The 21883-nt window shown below is 41.2% G+C and overlaps 1 protein-coding gene across 8 annotated transcripts in view; it reads right to left on the bottom strand.

Moving 5' to 3' along the window:
* Positions 1 to 21883, bottom strand: part of ENOX1 (ecto-NOX disulfide-thiol exchanger 1) — a 609053-nt gene that overhangs the window by 388586 nt on the left and 198584 nt on the right. For all 8 annotated transcript variants that reach the window (XM_079902712.1, XM_079902713.1, XM_079902711.1 and 5 more), the window contains one exon: positions 16651 to 16808. The gene's annotated coding sequence lies outside the window, so the exon portion shown is untranslated. The remainder of the gene's footprint in view (positions 1 to 16650; positions 16809 to 21883) is intronic.

Here is a 21883-nt window from a genome sequence, read left to right as displayed (position 1 = left end):
AAGAGCATGGGACCAGAAATCCTATTGCCTAGATAGGAATTCTAGTTCCTTATGTTTTTTTCTTCTAGTGTGTGACCCTGGGTAAGCTCCTTAACCTTTCTATGGCTTGGGTTTCCTCATCGGTTTCCTCATCGGTAAAATCAATTCCTCATCGGTAAAAGGTATGTCACAGAGTTGCCTGACAACTAAAAGTATCTAGAATGATACCTGGAACCTACTAAGCACTCAGAGAGAAAAGAATAGTGGCTTAACAAAATGTAGGATTTTTAATCCTTAGATGGTTTTAGGAGTGAGTTTTCTGTACCCAGAGGTGTTCAAACAGAGATTTAATTATCCACTTGATGGAGATACTGGAGAGAGGATTTGCACAGCAGAAAACCATTTCCATGAGATAACTTTTAACATCCCCCTTCCTATTCCCAACCTTAAGATCCTATGGTCATGACTAACACAGTAAACTGAAGCTAAGAAGGATATAGCACAGTTCCCCAGTGCAAAAACAGAGAGCATTTTAGGCTCCAGTACTCAGCAGGTACATTTGCCCTATTTTCACAAGAGAGCTGATGTCTTTCCTGTACATGGGGAACTTCCCGTTGACTTCTGACCATCGGTGTCTATGTTCCTGACCTCCTCACGAGACTACAAGGAATGAGGGGTAGATGAACATGGGGACCGGGGCTCAGATGTCTTGGAGACACACAAAAAGTTAAGACTTGCTTAGAAGGCTCATGATAAAGCAAACTAAAAGGAGCCTGAAGGGAAGAAACTGCAGACGTTCAGATCTGCAAATGTGTGTTAGCTTCAGCTAACCACTCATTCTTAATCGGAAAGGAAGAATGCAAATATATTCACATTGAAAGAAGGCCACGTCTTACCGCAGAGAGATGTGTAGAAAACTGGGAACAAGCCGACCTGTCCCAGAGAGACCCTCGATACAGTAGGGAAAAGCAGTCCCAAGGAGTTCTTTGAGATGGCCACCAAGACAACCACCAGAGAGGGCAGGGCTCGGCGGTAAGGGCCGCCTTACCTGTGTGTGTGCAGGGGGTCCACCCAGGTGTAAGCAGCTGGCAGCAGGTCTTTTTAAAGGAAGGTGAGACTTGAAAAATCTAAATCTAGGTTCAGAGTGAAAGAATGAATCAGTGGGCTTCTCCTAAATCTGTGGTACCAAGGCATAACCTGGGACACTCATGTCCTTTAGAAACACAAAACCCGACATCACCTGCAACGCCAGGAAAGACCGTTAAACGGCATTCTGCATTCATTTTTACATTAAGTGGCTTTTTATCATATTATATTCACTACAAATTAGCAATCTGCACGTGCTGAGTCAGCTGACCTTCAGCCTTCTTAGTTTCTATAAACTATAATGGACCCTTTTAGTACCAACAAGTAATGTTATGAGCATCCACAGACATATTATAACTTAATTCTCACCAGTGGTAGATGTGGAGCAGCTTCTCTACCAGGTATTTTCAAGTGCTGACCAGAATAGCTGCCCTAAGAGCAGTTCCGTAGGCTCAGGTGAATACCTAAAAATACACACTTATTCTCCTTTCTAGCAGTGAAAGTCATTTTCAACCACCCTAAAAAAGATTTTGATGTCAATGTGTGTTAGCTTCAGCTAAGCTGTTTCAAATCCTATCCACACATTCAGGGGGATTCTTTCAAATTCTGATGAGCTAACCAAAAGTTACTTTGAAATTGTTATATTCCTTCCACACTGTTTGCATACAATTTTTAGGAAGCTCATCTTGAGTTCTAAGAACGTCAGAGTTTATTTTTATAGATAAGGTTCCGCCCTCTTTCAATGGAATCCTGATGTTTTTTGTGTTATATATACAGAAATTTGCTTGAGTCTTTAGGAATTTATTTTAGAACTAAAGAATTTAGTTTAAAATTTCATGTATGTATGTTATTTAGTATGCCATATTTACATTCAAGAACTTGTCAATTTTACACAGCTTGCCCGTTGGGAGATTAATTGCAGCAGATGGTAATGAAAGTCAGGATTCTGTTGAAATGTATAGACTTATTTTAAGGCTATTGGAAGAGTTAGTCTATTTGGTAGACCTTTCTTGCAGTTTCTTGCACCCTAACGAGAGCAAAATATTGGAATGGAAAGGGTCTGACTCAAGCAATTTTAGCAATCTCTGATTCCTACTGGCTTCTTCTGCCATCACTATTTAATTAATTTCATCAGAACCTCAGAAAGGAAATCAATTGTTTCATACATAATTTAAAATAATTTTTTAAAAAAATCCTAAATTTTCTCATAAGACATAGAACTATCATACAAATGAGAGGAAAGAAAGACTTAAAAACATATTTTCCAACCACGAGTGGTTCTAAGTTACAAATGATACTGTTTCTACAAACCTAGGGGATATTTTCGGTTGTCAGAATAAATTGGAGGAGTCTACCGGCCTAAACTGTATAGAAGCCTGAGAAGGTAAACATCCTGCAACACACAGGGCAGACATTCACAATGAAGAATTGTCCCTACCCAAAATGTCAACAGGGGACACAAGGATAAAATATAGAAACAGATAGGAGCAGAAAATTATTTATCTCTTTCCACTTGTGATACATCAAGTGTACAAAACAACAGGCAATAATTTGGAATATCTGAAAACCAATAATTTAATAATAATCTGATTTAATAATCAGATTTAATAATCTGAAAACTAATAATTTATCTAATAATTTAAATAGCAGATCTAATTAGTACAGATCATACCTGTACCCTGAAAACAAAGAAAATATCTTCTTTTCCAGTATCTGTCAAACAGGCACAAAATTTGACAATGTATTATGCCACAAATAAGACATAAATTTCACCAAATAGGAAAGTGTAGAAAACATTCTTTTATCATGATGCAATAAATCTGTTAATTACTAACAAAATTAGAAAAAAGTATACCATATCTTCCAAAAATTTTAACCCTCTCATAATTTGGGGGTCAAGAAAATAACATCTAGGAAACAACTATATGGAAAAAAACCCCTATGGGGTAGTTAAAGCAGTGCTCAAAGGAAAATTCATAGACTTAAACAGTTTATTAATAAACAAGAATGAATAAAAAATAAATTGAGCATTTGAGTCAGGATGTTAAAAGAAACAAAAACTATAGAAAGCAGAAAAAGGAATATACATAAGTATAAATTAATTAAAAGAAAAAAGAGTAGAGGATTAATAAATAAATCAAAAGGCTAGTACTTACACTGTTAGCTAACCAAATCACAGGGGATAAGGAAGAAAGCTGATACAATTATACAACATAAGAAACAATAAAAGATAAATAACACCGCTATAGAAGACATTTCTAAAAAAATCGTAAGAAATTTCTCTGCTCAACTCTATACAAATAGACTTCAAAACTTGGATGAAAGAGATAATTTTACAGAACATATGGTATCACAAACTGCCTCCAGAAAAAGAAAGATCTATTCAGACCAACTACCATGCAAATAAAGAAAGTAAATGGTTACCCCCAAAACTGGACACACACACACACACACACACACACACACACAAGGCCTAGATGGTTTCACAGTACAATCTGCCAGAACTTTAAAGTTACAGATAATTCTAATATCATATAAACTCTTCCAGAGCATAAGGAAAAAAAAGACAAGGGTGATCTCCAAGTTCTTCTTACAAAGCAATAGTAACATTGATACCAAAACCTGACAGACCAAACCAAATAGAAAACTATAGTGCAAACTCAGGAATAGCAATGCGGAAATCTGAAACCAAATATTGACAAACAGAATCCGGTAACAAATAAAATAATATGCATGGCCAGATGGAATTTATTCCAGGAAGGTAAAGAATAAAAACCTTAGGAAGAAATCTGTCAACACCAAATTCCTCACTAGGAAACTTGACGTCTTTTAGAGAATGATAGTTTTCCTTTCCACATTAATCCCACCACTCCAATGACAGCCACACTATGTCATTCAGCCTTCCACATACTTAATGCTATTTCTTATCCCTTGACCTCTGCTAATTTTTTTTTTTTTTTTTTTTTTTTTGTGGTACGCGGGCTTCTCACCGTTGTGGCCTCTCCCTGGAGCACAGGCTCCGGATGCGCAGGCCCAGCGGCCGTGGCTCATGGGCCTAGCCGCTCCGCGGCATGTGGGATCTTCCCGGACCGGGGCACGAACCCGTGTCCTGTTCGTGCCCCTGCATCAGCAGGCAGACTCTTAACCACTGCGCCGCCAGGGAAGCCCACCTCTGCTAATTTTGTATCTGTGTTTGGAATGTCATGGGCCCCAACTTCCTCCCAGTTCTAAATATTCTATCCACCCATCAAAACCGCATTTAAATATTAACTCATAAGAAAAGCTTCCTTGATTCTCTCCACAATCAGAAACCTCTCTCCTGCTAAACCACTGAAAAGCACTCTGGCGCTCTCTCTCTCTCTCTCCCCACCCCTCCTTCCCTCCCTCCCTCCCTCCCGCCTCTCTCTCATAGCACATGTATTTAACCCCGTATACAGATATTTATGCCTGTAAGGCACTACTTCTCCTATTAGACTGGAAACTTTTTTGAGGGTAAGGGCCATGTTTTAGGTGCCTTTGTATGCCAATCATCCCAAGCACCAATCCTTCCCTACTTGAACGTTCTGGTGCACGGACACATAAAGATCCAGAATATAAATGCAGAAAGCAAGCTGAACACTTGTGAGAAACGGTTTTCCTTAAAATGTTACTGCGTGTGCACAGAACAAAAAGTTAGCATCTGAAAGTCAGCAGGGCAGTAACAACGCCAGCCCCACTCTCACCCCACAGCTGGAATCAGGGCAGCATGAAATGTGCTCAAGCTCCTGACGGAGGAACTCTAATTACCTTCAGCCAGCCAGTAAGCTGACAGCAACAGCTACTGCAGAAGCCAAAAAGCTGCTGAACCATCAATTCAAGGCATGGGGGGTGGGGAATAAGTGAGTAAAGGAGTCAGGATGAAGTGTTGGTTTCATTAGCTTGTTGGTTGGTTAAGCAGGTACTTCACACACACACACACACACACACACACACACACACACACACCCTGCTATGCATACTCATCCTCTTCATGTTTTCATTTTCACGAAGCCCAGATATTAACCTGTGTTCTAAAATTTCACTGGAAATCTGTCAACTTGCGAGACAGTCATAATGTCGAGTTTCAAAATGTATGTGTAGTTTGTTATGTGCAGCGGGGTCAACAGTCCTATCAGAACTGCACCAGAAGGTTTGCTAAGAACAGAATATTAAACAGAGCAGAGACTATGGGGTATAATGTGAGAAACTGACACTACGTTAGAATGGTACCAAAAGGTCATACTCCGACCATTGTCGATACACTTTTTGAGAACTGGACTTTCAACATAAACCTGTTACATTGCGATCAGATGCCACTTCGAAAGCAATGAAATCTAATGACATGACAAATTTCTGGATCATTCTGAATACAGGAGCTACAGTTTATTTTAAGACCACATAAAACAAAGAAGTTGACATACCTAGCGCTTTCCTAGAAGGGAAATGTAGCGCTCTATTTTTGGCCTGCCCCTCACGTTGATCCATCCCTCCTTCAGAATGTGCCCTTCTTAGATATTTGAGATGCCAGCTCTTGGTTTTCCTCCTGCTTCTCTCATGCTCCCTTATCTTTGCAGACCTCTCCTTCTCTACCTGCCCTTATATTTCAGTGGTCCCCAGACTTCCATACTCAGCCCTCATCTCATCTCACACCACACGCGCTGCCACTTCAGAGCTTAATATTATTCACGGTTTCAACCCAAAACTAAAATCAAAGTCTTATGTCATCAAAATCTCTATCTCAGATAAGAATCCTGTACCCAAATTTCCCCAGGTGTTTCTCAACTGCATATGCATAAACTGAACTCACTTTCTCCGTCCCAACCAAGAGAGACGAAATGATGGTCCCCCAAAGATGCCCATGCCCTAATCCCCAGAATCTCTGATTATGTGGCAAAAGGGATTTTGTAGGTATGAGTTGGTTAAGGATCTTGAAATTATCTGGTTGGGCTCAATACACAGTCACAAAGGTGCTGATACACGTGAGGCAGAAGAGTCAGTGTTGAGTGATTCAATGTGGGAAAGACCTGACTGGCCATTGCTGCTTCTGAAGACAGAAGGGGGCCATGAAGCAAAAAATGTGAACAGCCTCTAGGGGCTGGAAGAAGCGATTCCTCCCTAAAGTGTCTGCAGGGAATGCAGCCACACTGACACCTTAATTTTAGCCCAGTGAAACCCTTTTCAGACTTCCGGCCTCCAGAATTATAAGATAACAATTTTGTACTGTTGCAAACCACTAATTTTGTGGTAATTTGTTACAGCAGCCGCAGGATGCTAATATCACCAATTTTCTCCTTAGTCTATGGTACCACCATGAAGCATCCTTAGATTCATCAATCACTCTTGATTACCACTCTGCCACATGAGTTGCCAAGAACTACCGACTCTACCTCGTAAATTCTTCATGTTCCCTCCCAACCGTCTATTCTTATCTCCCTGAGACAGATCTGCATCCTGGAGTCTTTACTAGTCTCCCTGAATCTACTTAAGCCACTCCCTCCCCCCAGCCCCAACCTAGGCAAGGTTAGTCTTCAATCTGTCCCCTGAGAATGTCTACATGACACAAATCTGATCAAGTCTCAAGCAAAATGGCTCACTACTGACAAGAGAATGACAATACATTTCTTTACCTAAAAAAAGGGTCTTCATATTTTGACACCCACCTAACCATCCAATTTTAATCTCTGCCCTCTGTCTAAACTTGGTGCTTCACACAGCATTCCATTCATACTTGGTATTTCATCTTTACTCTCTGTCTGATGTTCCCTCACTACTTGACTAAGTGGCAAACTCCTACATATCTTTCAATACTGAACCAACTGTGTTGGCAAGTTCTCAACAACGACTTCCTTGAAGGCTGAGGCCTCTCTCCATCTCTTTCTCAGTGCCTAGCCCAGCCCTCACTCTGAACCAACAGCAGGGACAAGCCTTCCCTTCTCATGGCCTCTGACTTACGCCTGCCCTGTCTTTCTCCTAGTTTTGGCTCACATTTGGCTTTGGAATTACATTGAGAAGTGACTCAGTAAGACACCAATGCCCTCATACCCCTTTAATCTCAGTGAACAGGTGCTACATTTGAGAAGCGATACAAGAACAATCAACCCTGGCAACAGGGCCACTTCTTCTAGTGCAAGAACTTTACCTTAAAAGATAGACTTCGGACAAGAGACTCTATCAGTTTCAGTTCCGCTATAGATGAGACCTACTCAAAACTACTTACATCAGGTCTTCACTTTTCCTTCTTGGTTATAAAGAATTCTGCTTTCTTTCGGTTTGCAGCATAGATAAGTTTTTGTACTTTCAAATAATTTCCACCCCTTTTCTCTGGCCCATATCAAATTTCCTAATATTGTGCTTAAAATATGGAAATGCAAGTTAGACTCTAATATGGGCTTATCAATGTTTAACACAGTGAGTGAATTATTTCATGATTCTTGTGTGTTACATTCTGGTTAGTACAACCCAGATAATGTTGGCCTTTTTGATAACAGTCCTACATTGCTGACTCATATCCCTGAGTAACAGGGTGAGAATGACTTTTTACCTGCAGAATACTTATATATCAATTCCATCCTATATGATGGCTAGGATAATTTATCAGTATTTTATTTCTAGAATAAAAAAAAAATCTCACACTTTTTGCAAAGAACTGTCTGATGCACTGACAGCACAGTTCATCTTGAGTTGAGGTTCCACTCGATCACTGCAACCATTAGACTCAAATCAGAGCTTCACGAAGTTCCCTAGCAGTTTTCTTCACTTTTAAATATGTGCTATATATTTATGTGGGTAACAATTCAACTCCAAGTAAAAATAAATACATTCTTTAACTATCAGTTGATACAACTTCATTTCAGGAGCCACAGACACCAGCAATAATGATTTAGACAGACCATGTAGAAATAGTCTTAGGAGTCATCCTCCGATTTCATTAACCTCTGTGTATTTTTTCCATTTAAGTCTACAACGAGAAAGAGTTGAGAGCAGAGAACTCTTTTTTAGTTCATCTTCCTTTCTGATAAGGCAATGGAAACAAAGGTCCAAATTATGTTTCTGAAGTGAAATGGGATGAGATAAACAAAGAATTTCATTCCTAATTCACTCCTGGGAAAAAATCTCAATCCAGATTAAGTATGTTTCTATTCATTTAACTAAATTAAGTTCATTTCACTTTCTCATACTGACCTGATAAAATTGAAGCATATATATTAGAAAAAAAATTTTGACATACTATAAGGATAGATTTAATATTATCTCATTAAAATAAGATGTATAAGCGAGTGGATCTGGAGTGGAAAAATCTGGACCACAGTCTTAGCTCATTCACTATCAGATCAAAAAAGTCACATTATCCCTCTAGAGCTCTATTTCTTTTATTCGGTAATAATAATCAGTAATCAAACTAATGCTTATACCTTGTTTCCTTTCCTCTGCTGTGAGTAAGGCTGAAAAATCCACACATCGATTAAAAGTATAAAGAATAAGATCAAAATACAAACCTGCAATATGAATCAGTATGATCTGTAGAATAGGGCCTAGTACTCTGATGTGAGGAAAGTGAGGCTGAAACGTGAAGCTGAACATCTTCCTTGAGCTCCGTGTCCCACACCCTCTAGAGATGTGGCTTCTGGGCTCCAATTTCCTCATCAGTGCATGAGACTGACTGCACAGGTTTCCAGATTTTCTTCTTACAGTGAAAATTCTACTGAGAATCTCAATAAATAAATGATAAAAACAAGGCTCCTCCGGTGATGCAGATGTGAGGATGCAGGGTCTTTCTCACTCTAACCCTCCATTCCATCCCAACCCCAGATCTAACTGCAAAATTTTAAAACCAATGGATGAGATTCAAATACGGGTGTTCCCAATATGAAAGTCTTGGTGTGTCAACTATAGTGCACTCGCTGGACATGGGATGAAGTGGTATTTTAAAGGCACTGAGCACTGGGCCAGACTTGTATTTCCAACCATTGGTGGACTAAACATTTAGGAAAGCTCTCCTGTCAAAAAACACCTGCGTGTTGGATAAATTGTAACTAACTCACATATAAACACATTGCTGAGCTCACCAGGAAACAAGGGAAATGAACAAAAGATGGAATCCACATACTAAAATCAGAATGGTAAGAAAAGCTTGAAACTGAGGCTTCCCTGAGGAGAAGTGACTGGAACTAGGTTCCCACAGCCTTGGATATTAATGGGATAGAGAGAGAGGGAGGTTAAACCTGAGATTCCTAAATTCAATTTGTACTGGACGGAACCTCACCCTCAGAGAAAGTGAACACTATTCCCTCTGCAGAGGAAATAGGTAGGAAGCCTACTTGTCCCTGCCACTCCGAGGATTTAGAAAAATGATAATAATGAAGATAATAATATAATAGTCTCCCCTTAGCATCTACAACAGGAGACCAGATCTCACTTAAGTGTGCACTTCAAATTTACACTTCGGCTGTCAGAAAACCCCAGTCCAAATAACTCTCCTAAGTTTTCAGTACTCCCTGATGCCCAGCTGAAGCACTGGCAAGTCCACTCTAGAAAAAACAGCACGCTTAATGTCCTAGTCATCTCAAGTTTCCACTCTGTGGCTCCGGAGCTCACTCCCCGCCCACCCCCCGTCTCCGCCAGTGAACGGGTTTCCTAGTGTGTGGAAACTTTTCCTCCTTCACAGCTCCTTCCCTGAGGTGCAGGTCCCGTCCCTATCCTTCTGTCTCTTTTTTTTCTTTTTTTCTTTTGCCCTACCCAGGTACATGGGGAGTTTCTTGCCTGTTGGGAGGTCTGAGGGCTTCTGCCAGCATTCAGTAGGTGTTCTGTAGGAGTTGTTCCACATGTAGGTGTATTTCTGATGTATCTGTGGGGAGGAAGGTGATCTCTACGTCTTCCTCCTCTGCCATCTTGAAGGTCTCTCGCTGTAGTTCTATTTCTTAAGCTGTGACACACACAGCTGCTGTTCTACTATTCCTCATAATGTAAATACATGTTACGTATTATTCATTACATGCATAAAATATTTCATTAAAATCCTAAAAAAGCACTGTGGAAGGGAGTGAGTGGCAAACCCTGGGCAAAACTGGGGACTCGGCCAGGTATGTCTTTGATTCCCCCCGACCTGCATCTTTCCTCAGACTTAAAGGCACATCTTATAGGTTCCAGCCACAAATCCTGCCAAAGGATAGTCAAGGTTTGGGCTCATAAAAGTCTCAGGTAACACTTCCCAAGGAACCTTTGAAATGAACAGACAAGCTTTGGCTTTGAAGTCCTCCCAAGAAGCCCCGCATCTGCCTGGCGTCACCTTCTCCCTGGGGCGCCGCACCCCCACCACACAAGCTCCTCGATGGAGGTGACTGGGGCGACGTTCCGACCACTTCAAAAAGCTTCCTGGAGCTTCTTCTAGACTAATTACTCCTAATTATCACAATGCTCTGTATGTATTTTTCACAGTATATGGCCGGCAAGTTTTTAATCATTCATCTCAGTAGGGAAAAGAATCATCTGAACCTCTTTTGGACAGATATGAAATGTGAAAGGCATCCAAGGAAATGTACCAGTACAATGTCTTGCGATTAGAGATCTATTTAAACGTACGTGACTTCTAGATTTAAGACTTTTGTGGCTGTATGTCAGCTGATCAATGTTTCCTGAAACATTCAGTGCTTATAAACATAACTTAGTATATTTGTATTAATTTAACATCTTGAGTGTCTGAGACAGGTAAAAATGTGTGACTAAGTAACTTCTGGGAAGATTCATGTGGTTTTATTCATAGGTTATTAAAAATACTATCGCTGTTTTAATAAAAACAAATACACATAAAATGAAAAACAAAATCCTAGGGAAAAAAACATTTAAGGGATAGACTACTTGATTTACTCTTGTAAATAACAGAACATAAGTGTATCTATTAGTATGTGATTTAAGTTAATTTCTCATAGTTTGGTTGCATTTTTATTTATTTACATATTTTTAACATTTATTTATTTTTAGCATCTTTATTGGAGTATAATTACTTTACAGTGTTGTGTTAGTTTTGCTGTATAACAAGGTGAATCAGCTATATGTATACATATATCCCCATTGGTTGGATTTTTAAAGTTTTACATCATTATGTAAAAGTTATTGGTATAGATGTTTCTATGCTGAAAATGCAATCTTAATGAAATATATTATGGAAGGAAGGAAGGGAGGGAGGGAGGGAGAAAAGAAGATAAAAAGAAAGGAATTAGACTTTTGCTAAAGAAAGCCTACATGACTCAATTAAGCCAACTTAAGGTGCACTGGTATTTGCCAGACTACTATCCTTCTCTGCAGAGAAAAGGTCCGAAAACTGCTATTTTTTATCACAAACTCTCCGAAAGTCAAATTTGGATCTGATAAAGTCAACAATGCTTCAGCACTCTGAAAATCAATCTCAAGTAGCAGTTGCTAATCATTATTCCTTTGCCGGGCTCCCACACAAAAACAATGTCAGAAATTCTTAAAGTTCTACTTGATATTCTACATCAGGGGGTCCCCAACCCCCGGGTCATGGACTGGTACCAGTCTGTGGCCTGTTAGGAACCAGGCTGCACAGCGGGAGGTGAGCGGCAGACGAGCAAGCAAAGCTTCATCTGTATTTACGGCCGCCCCCCATCACTTGCATTACCACCTGAGCTCCACCGCCTGTCAGATCAGTGGCAGTATCAGATTCTCACAGGAGCACATGAACTGCACATGCGAGGGATCTAGGCTGCACTCTCCTTACGAGAATCTGATGCCTGATGATCTGAGGTGGAGCTGAGGCAGTGATGCTAGCACTGGGGAGCGGCTGCAAATACAGATTATCATTAGCAGAGAGGTTTGACTGCACAGAGACCATAATAAATCAACTGCTTGCAGACTCATATCAAAACCCTATCAGTGAGTGGGAGGTGACAATTAAGCTGCAGCTGGTGGCAGGCTACAGTGGCAAGTGAGTTGATGTATTTCAATTGTACAGCTGCACCTGGTAGCAGGCTTTAAGTCAGAATCCAACACTTATTTTAGTCTGTACGTGGCCTGTCCATTATTCTATTTACCACTTCCATCGTGCCTCTTTTCCGCACCACGCACTTGTCTCAGTCACAGTCTTGGTAAGCCCTCAGGCTAACCCTAGCCAAAATTAGTAAAAAACAAACATTGCTGGAGAGCTTCTTTGGAAAAGGGGAAAGACCCAACGAGGAGACAGCAGAAGACTCTACGACTGCCAACAAAAAGAAAGCTGCATTTCAAAGAAAATGCCAAGAGTCCTACTTAACTTACGGGTTCATTGCAACGGGTGATTCACATTCTCCAAACCCACTTTGTATAATATGCAGCGACCAGCTATCCAGCGAAGCCGTTTGGAAACTTTCAAAACTGTTTCACCACATGGGGACCAAGCACCCTGCATTAAAAGACAAGCCTCTGGAGTTTGTTTTTTTTTAAATGTGAACACAAAGAACAGAAGCAATTATTGAAGGCCACCACTTCATCAAATGTGTCTGCACTGAGAGCATCATTCTTAGTGGCTAACCGCATTGCTAAAGCTAAGAAGCCCTTTACTATTGGTGAAGAGTTGATGCTGCCTGTTGCAAGGACATTTGTCGTGAACTTTTAGGAGAGGCTGCCGTTCAAAAGGTGGCTAATACCATAACTAGAGGAACTGATGAAACAGCAGAGGATACTGAGGCACAACTGTTAGAGAGGATTAATGAGTCACCGTGGTACGCAATCCAGGTTGACGAGTCTACCAATGTTCACAACAAGGCAACAATGCTTGTTTCGTGCGATACGTTTTTCAGGAGGATGTGCATGAGGACATGTTATGTGCACTTTTGTTATCAACCAACACCACAGCTGCAGAACTATTCAAGTCTTTGAATGATTACATACCAGGAAGACTGAATTGGTCATTTTGTGTCAGCGTATGCACAGATGGAGTGGCTGCCATGACTGGTTTCACTACTCCAGTCAAAGAGGTCGCTTCTGAATGTGAGTCTACGTGCTGTGTCATCCACAGAGAAGTGCTGGCTAGCCAAAACACGTCACCTGAACTTAACGACGTTTCGCGGGATGTGATTAAAATTATCAAGCACATTAAAGTGCATGTCCTTAATTCACGTCTGTTCGCGCGGCTCTGTAAGGAGATGGACGCAGAGCACACACGTCTTCTCTTATACACAGAAGTGAGATGGCTTTCTAAAGGGAGATCACTGGCCAGAGTTTTTGAGTTCCAAGAGCCACTCCAGGGATTTCGTTTAGAAAAACAGTCACCACTGGCAGCACATTTCAGTGACACAGAAGGGGTCGCAAAACTTGCTTACTTGTGTGACATATTCAACCTGCTCAACAAACTCAATCTGTCACTTCAGGGGAGAACGAAAACTGTGTTCAAGTCGGCAGATAAAGTGCAGCATTCAAAGCTAAACTGGAAATTCTGGGAGTGACGAGTAAACACTGGGATTTCTGACATGTTTCAAACAGTAGCAGAGATTCTGAAAGAGACTGAGCCAGGGCCTTCTTTCTATCACCTACTGCAGCTTTCAAAAGAGTCTGAGCATTACTTCCCAACCACAAAAGATCCCCGAACTGGGAGGGAATGGATCCGTGACCCATTTGTGAATAAGCCAGGTGAATCGACTTTGTCCGTGCTAGAAGAGGATCAACTGCTTGAGATCGCAAATGACGGTGGCCTTAAAAGTATGTGTGAGACACTTCAAATCTCCATACTTTCTGGATTAAAGTCAAGGCGGAATATCCTGAGATTGCCACAAAAGCACTGAAAAGCCTGCTTCCATTTCCCACATCCTGTCTTTGTGAAGCAGAGTTTTCTGCAGTGACAGCAACCAACACGAGATCACGGAGTAGACTAGACATAAGCAACTCACGTCGGGCGTCACTGTCTCCCATCACCCCCAGAGGGGACCAGCTAGTTGCAGGAAAACAAGCTCAGGGCTCCCACTGATTCTGCATTATGGTGAGCTGTATAATTATTTCATTATATATCACAATGTAATAATAATAGAAATAAAGTGCACAATAAACATCATGCGCTAGAATCATCCCGAAACCATTCCCCACCCCGCTCCGGTCTGTGGAAAACCTGTCTCCCATGAAACCAGTTCCTGGTGCCAAAAAGTTGGCAGACCACTGTTCTACATCACTGAATTCTCAAAAATATTAGTACCTCTCATAATAATTACTCAGCAACAATATTTGGCTAGTGTTTCGTATATTAACAGAATAAATACCAACGAATTCCAAGAACTGCTAGTATACTTGGTTTAAAATTTTTGCTAAAAATTGTTTTAGAGGAGAGCAGCAGTCTAGGGTCTGGTAGCGACTGCTTCCTGGAGGGACTTCCTCACCTGTTTACCTTCCGGCAGGTTGTGTGGATTGACAGTTTCGCAGACAGCAAAGGAATTCTACTGTTTTGCCCAGAATGCACCTTCAGATCTACATACTTCCAAGGAAAAGGACCAAAATAAAGAAACAATTCCATAGCCTTACCTACTGTTGGATCAGAAATAAAACTGTTTGGGGATGGGGTGAGCAGAGAGTCTGGGAGACCGCTATAGGAGGGCCCCTCCAAATCTCCGAGTCAGCTACAAATTCCCCAATTTCTTTCTCTTGGTTACCCTGTCTGTAGTGAAACCCTTAAAATGAAACCCTTAAAATAATTTTTTTTTAAAAAAAGAGATGCCTCTTTTCTTTTAGCAGATGTACTCTACTAGTTGAAATAATCACAAGACAGCCCAGATTTCAGGGGAGGGGACAGAGTCCCTAAAATAAAAAAAGCAGCCCTTCAAAACCTTCAACACTTATCTGGAAGGTGAAGCCAATTGGGAGGAGCTACAGAACATGTTCCCTACTTAGCAGGAATCAGAGAGGGAGGGTGGGGAAGCCCCGCTCTTGAGGCCCCGTTTGGATTTGTACTTCTGTGGCTTTCCCCCACTCCAGCACACACAGGCACCCCTTTTCAAACAATTTGTCAGCCTTCCTCCAGGGGAAGATCTTGACTATTTAAAACTCAATTCATAGTGAGGATGGTCCATAAATATTAGTCATCTGAACTCCTCCCCCTTCTCGTCTTGTCAAAACATATGATCTGTTTTGCACAGAAGCTGAGAGATGGAGTTTGGAAGCACGCTGAAACTAGAAGTTCAGGCAGGTGAAACCATCTGCGTATTTGGACCACAGTCTGATTCTCATATCTTCAAGTTCCAGCAGGATCTCTACAAGGTCAGCCAGTTGATTCTCTCTTACGGAGCCCCATCAACACCAACCCCATTTGCTCTCGCGTGGGTGAAAGTATGTGGAATTGCAAGGAAAGAAGCCAGAGGAAACTCCCAAGATGTGCAGACAATCTGCTCTTTAAAATATTTCTCCTCCCTTTGCAACCTGGAATGCGGACCGCAGGAATGTAGTACGATCCTTGGACTAGACAATTTCAATCATGAGCAAGTGTGAATGTCTGTGATGAAAATAGCAGCTGACTTGGGTCCACAAACAGAGGTCAAGGACATCTTTCCACATGCACTGTTACCAGTACCTGCCTGGTGTAACAGTGTGAATAAAGATTAGTCTGTACACACACACACGCGTGCACCCGCACACACACATTATTCTTCAAAACAGCATCTTCATATGAGGAGACTTATATTTGTATAAAATAATGTGTTTGAAAATTACAGGCAATGTAGCAACAATTCCTGAATTATTCTCTTGTTTGTTTAGTACTTCAGTTCAAAAGGCTAATCAGTATTTTGTTTAAGAAGCAGGAAGCAGGGCCTGAGGCTGACACACAGGACCTACAGCATCTAATTTCTGGCTGATACAGTAGGTGGTTAGGATATGCCAGGCACTGTGCTGCCTTCCGTTTATCACCTCACTGAATTTACACCGCAGTCCTGGCAAGTAGGTATTATCATCTTGATTTTACCAATGAAGAAACAAAGCTGGAGTGAATTTACGTAACTTCCTATGTCCCATAGCTAACTACTGGTGGAGCCGACATTCCAACAAACGCAGGCCTAACTCGAAATTCCACACTTGAGGCTACACCACTGTTTATTGGGAGCTGGGGCGTGTGGAGGCCATGGAATTGCCCTGCTCCAGTCTCCCTTCAAGATAGCCTGCTCCAGGAAGCCTGGATAACAGATAGTTGCTGGACCTTTGCATCCACCGTGGCCTTCCTCTGAGACCACGATTCCCTGGGGCTTCTCTCCACCCATCTGAACTTGACCAGAATTGGCCCATTCCCACCAGACCTGGGATTCCCCTAGAGCTGCACCATCTAATTCAGCTGCCACCAGCAGCACGTGACAATTGAGCACCTCAAATGTGGGTAGTGTGGCTAAGGAGATAAATATTTAATTGTATTTCATTTTAATTAATTTAAGTCTAAGTAGCCCCAAGTGGCTACTGGCTACCATACTGGATAGCACAGATCCAGAACATTTCTGTGGCTTCAGGAAGTTCTATTAAACTGCACTGCCCTAAAAGGACAACTTCTGCTTAAAGAGATCATCAGACTGAAATCCGCAAAGATCCACAGGGGAGGTGAAAAAGACTTACCTGAGAGGCACTTCCCTTTGAGATAGTCGTCCCAGGAGAGCCTGCAGACACTAGGAAGATCGTCAGAGGTGAAGAGAGGTGGGTGGACAGCAGGCAGGCAGCAGCACGGAGCTCAGGTGACTCAGAGACACACTGCCTCCCTGGGGCTGGTTGCACAGCTGGGGGAACAAAGCATATCTTAGAAAGGGGAGAGAAGCATACCTGGGTCAATGGGGCTGAGCGAGCAGGATTTTATGTGGCTATTGAGAGAGAAGGGGAACAAGGACCCATATGAGGTAAAGGTCTAGGAGCAATACCAGGTAGGAGGAGTTAGTTACATTTTTTCCCATCGGTTTCTCCTACTCTTTTCTTTCTCCCTGATTATCTGACTCTGATCTGCTTACAAAATCCTTATTGTCCCTCATTCTCCTCCACCCTCCAGTCACCAGAAAAAAAATAAAACAAACCTGCAATAAATACTTTACTTCTTTTATGTATTAGACTTTCGTGTTCATTAGTCTTCATGCAGATTAAGTGAACATTCAAATTTTTTTCTCAAGAAAAGTTAACTGTTCTTTGAACATGTATTATGACCCTCAGTTAACATTCTTTCATTAGGTCACAGAGTCAGTGGTAAGATGAGGTTATACTTTTTACCTTCCTCAGAGGTATTTTCACAGGAAAATGTTGGCTAACACTAGCTTTCGTGTATAAAATAAGAATAAAAAATCTTGCGAAAATAAAATACACTTAAAAACATGTACATACAATTTCACTTACTGAAAAGCTCTAATCAAGGCAAAGGTCTTTTCTTAAAACAGTCAACTTTAGGAGTGACTTGCAAATTAATGTGTTCTTTTCTTTAACAGTCATTAGCCTGAATTGGTACCTAAGGCATAACATGAGAAAATAAAAGATTCATATCAACAGTTTTAAATTCTGTAGCCTCGATTCCCAGATATACTCTTATTAGTTGGTTTTATGAATTTCTCTTCAAAATGTGTGAAATTAATACATTCATCTAAAAAGGCAACTGAGAATTCATACACAGCTCAAAAACACAAACTTCAGAAACACAGATGTTCTACCAAATTCTCACTTGCTTACTCCCAGCTAAATTCTTCCTGAGCGTTAAAAAGGTTTTCTAAACTGTCGAGGACAAAAAAAAAAAAAAAAAAATGGTATTATACATTCACATCTGGCTCTGTCACCATCTAGGGCATGTTACTATAGACATTAAACATCTGGGCAGGAGGAAAGGATCTATTTGGAAGTTTTTGGCTACCGTGACAACTGAGTGTACGTCTGTCAAACAGTTCGGTCTCTGCTCATCTACTTTTAACACCACTGTAGGCCTTTCATTTTTATTCCAAAAGCCCAGAGTAGGTACCATTTTAAAACAACAATCATCATAGTAAATAATATTTACACGTAGGAAGTCAGTTCCTAGAGCATGTTTCTCTTGCTTCTGTCCTAGTTTATTACTGTGGGTAGGACAAATTCTTTCTAATTGCAGTGATGCAGTTAGTTTGGACTTTATGGCTTTTAGGTGAGGAAGTCCTCTATTTCTGAGTTACTCAAGAGATGGTGCTTAGTGAAAAAGTCTTAATGAAAATTAGTCACCATTATTTTTCCCAATGAAGAAGCCTCCCTTCTGGATGTCAAAAATCTTTATCAAGATTCTACATGACACGGAATATGGAAAATAATAATTACAGCTTCCATGTAGTCATGTTTTCTGTATATTGGATGTGCAATGCACTTTGTACACATCATTTTGTATTTATTCTTCAAAACTACCTGTAAAGTTTGTATTATTATTTAGATCTCACAGTTATGGAAACTAAACTATGGAGAAAAGTATAACAACATTCACTCCACAAATATTTACTGAGTGCCTACTGTGTGCTAGGCACCAGGAGTATAATGGTATGAAGCATTATAGCATGTCCCTACTTCCGTGGAGCGAATCATGCATGGGCAAAGGGAAACCAACACCTAGTAAGGGACAGAGGCAGTAACAGAGAAGCTGATTCTGGTTTGAGTGTCCAAGATGGCAGAGTAGGAAGCCCCGAACTCATCTGCTTCCATGGACACACCAATATCATAACTATTTACAGAGAAACTATCTATGAAGAAGATCTGAAGACTAGGAGAAAGTATTTTCCACAACTAAAGATATAAAGAAGGAACTGAAATGAGATAGGTAAGAGGGATGGAGAATTGGTATAGTCAGAACCCACACCACCAGGTAGGTGAGCTACAAATGGGAGGATAATCACAATTGCAGAGGTTCTCCCCAAGGATCGAGTGGTCTGAGCCCCACAGTGGGCTCCCCAGCCTGGAGGTCCTCCACTAGGAAAACAAGCCCCCAGAACATCACGCTTTGAAGGCCAGCAGGGTTTGCATTTGAGAGAGGTGGAGGGCTATAGGAAACAAAGACTCCACTCCTAAGGGCACACGCAAATCTCACGTACTCCAAGTCCAGCACAGAGGCAGTGATTTGAAAGGAGCCTGGTTTGGACCCACTTGCTCACCTTGGAGAGGCAAGAGGCAACTGGGAGTCCACTGGGAACAAAGACACTGGCAGCAGCCACTTTTAGGAGCTCATTTAACCACAAGGACACTGACGATGGTGAGCACCATTTTGGAGTCCTCCCTCTAGCTTATTAGTGCCAGGGACTTACCTGCCCACCAGTAGGCTGACACCAGCCCCAGGCACACTCAGGGCTACACAGCCAGCCAAGCTGGGACCTGGCCCCATCCACCAGCAGGCTGGCAGTCACCGCATGAGGCAGGGCCTGGTAGTCACCCGAGCCAGAAGTCTGCCCTACATATCACCACACCCAAAGTAGCCAGCCCGCCACAACAGAAGGGCCCACAGAGCCCACAAAAAAGCATATCGCTAGAGCCTATAGCTCTGGTGACCAGAGGGGAAGTGTGCGGCTGGGCCCAAAGGATGCCTCCTAATTCTCTCTCTCTGTGCACAAAAAGAAACTAAAAATGGATTAAAGACTTGAAGAGCTGAAACCATAAAACTTCTAGAAGAAAACATATGCAGTACGCTTTTTGACATCGGTCTACAATATTGTTTTGGATATATCTCCTCAGGCAAGGAAACAAAAGCAAAATTAATCAAAGGGGACTATATCACACAAAAAGTTTTGGCACAGTGAACAAACTGAAAAAGTAGCCTACTGAATGGGAGAAGATATTTGCAAATCATACATCTAACAAGGGGCTACTATCCAAAATGTGCAAAGAACTCATACAGTTCAACGTGAGGAAAACAAGCAACTGGTTCAAGAAATGGACAGAGGACCTGAATACACATTTTTCCAAAGAAGACCTACAGATGGCCAACAAACACATGAGAAGATGCTGAACATCACTAAACATCAGGGAAACACAAATCAAAACCACAGTGAGGTATCACTTCACACCTGTCAAAGTCAGCACTGCAAAAAAGACAACAAATAACAAGTCCTAAAGAGAGATAGAGAAAAGGGAACCCTTGTGCATTGTCAGTGGGAATGTAAATTGGTGCAGCCCCTGTGGAAAACACTACGGAGCTTCCTCAAAAAAACCAGATTGCTGGCTATACACCTCTCTCCCCAACTCCCATTCACACTGGTAGCCTGAAATTAGCCATGCTTGGCAAATGCTAAAAATTAGGCCTCTTTTCTCCCTGAGAGCCAAATTACTAGCATAGCACTCTCCTCCTAAAAATATATTGCCCCCCCCACGAGGAAATATGCTTCATGAAGGTAGAGTTTTGTCTGTTTTGATCAGTGCTTTTTCCACAAGACCTATAGTGCTTGGCACATTGTAAGAGGTAAATATTTGCTGAATGAAATAATACTTTGTTGTAGCTCCTACGCTCAAGCAGATTGAAAGACGACTACCCAAACTCCAGTATTCCATTTTCAGAACTTGTATGAACACATTCTGTGGTTCAGAAAGTCTGGCCCTTTCTCAAGCCTACTTCATCTGCTCATAAAGGGGTCTCCTCAAAAAGGGAACCCTCCTACAGTGTTGGTGGGAACGTAAGTTGGTGCAGTCACTGTGGAAAACAGTATGGAGGTTCCTCAGAAAACTAAAAATAGAATTACCATATGATCCAGCAATCCCACTTCTGGGCATATATCCAGACAAAACTATAATTCAAAAAGATACATGCACCATGTTCATAACAGCAATATTCGCAATAGCCAAGACGTGGAAACAACCTAAATGTCCATCGACAGATGAATGGATAAAGAAGATGTAGTACATATATACAATGGAATACTACTCAGCCATAAAAAAGAACAAAATAATGCCATTTGCAGCAACATGGATGCAACTAGAGATGATCATATTAAGTGAAGTAAGTCAGACAGAGAAAGGTAAATGCCATATATCACTTATACATGGAATGTAAAATATGACACAAATGAACCTATCTATGAAACAGAAACAGAATCATGGACACAGAGAAGAGACTGGTGGTTGCCAAAGGAAAGGGGGCTGAGGAAGGGATGGAGTGGGAGGTTGGGGTGAGCAGATGTCAGCTTTTATATATAGGATGGGTAAACAACAAGGTCCTACTGTAGAGCACAGAGAACATATTCAGTACCCCATGATAAACCATAATGGAAAAGATTATAAAGAATGTGTGTGTGTGTGTGTATATATATATATATATATATAAAACTGAATCACTTTGCTGTATAGCAGTAATTAATACAACACTGTAAATTAACTATACTTCAATTAAAAAAAGAAAAAAATAAATAAAGGGGTCTCCTCTCTGCCTGCATGGTCGCTGAGCAGAAGGCACAGGACTCACCAGTGAACCTTAGTCCCTGGAAATACCTCCAACTGAAGAAGGGCAAATAGCAAAGTGTGAAAAGTATGACACAGCTGGCTTTCACTTTTATTGTAACCTGTTAGAACAAATACCAAACTACAGGCGACATGGTGTGCTATGAATAAAATTGCAGAAAAAGGTTTGGGCTCCTTTAAAATACACTATTTAGAATGTGAAACTACTTTCTTTTTTAAAAGTCAAGGAGCAGTTTACCAGGAGCTCTGAAGGGAACACCAAGCTGACAAGGACCTGTAGAGTTGAAATAGGATTCTTTCACTTATCTAAGGATAGCTCGGTGTTAAGTGGGATGTTTCCATCAGAGACAGAACATTGCTGACCCACTGAAAAGTGTTAACAGGATCTTAACTAGATTTTAGTGAAAATAGTTGAGTGTTAGTGAGC

The sequence above is a fragment of the Stenella coeruleoalba genome, assembly GCF_951394435.1.
Source record: "Stenella coeruleoalba genome assembly, chromosome: 18".
Classification (NCBI taxonomy): Eukaryota; Metazoa; Chordata; class Mammalia; order Artiodactyla; family Delphinidae; genus Stenella; species Stenella coeruleoalba.
Note: the sequence above shows the minus strand (reverse complement) of the source record. Positions and strands in the feature narration are given on the sequence as shown.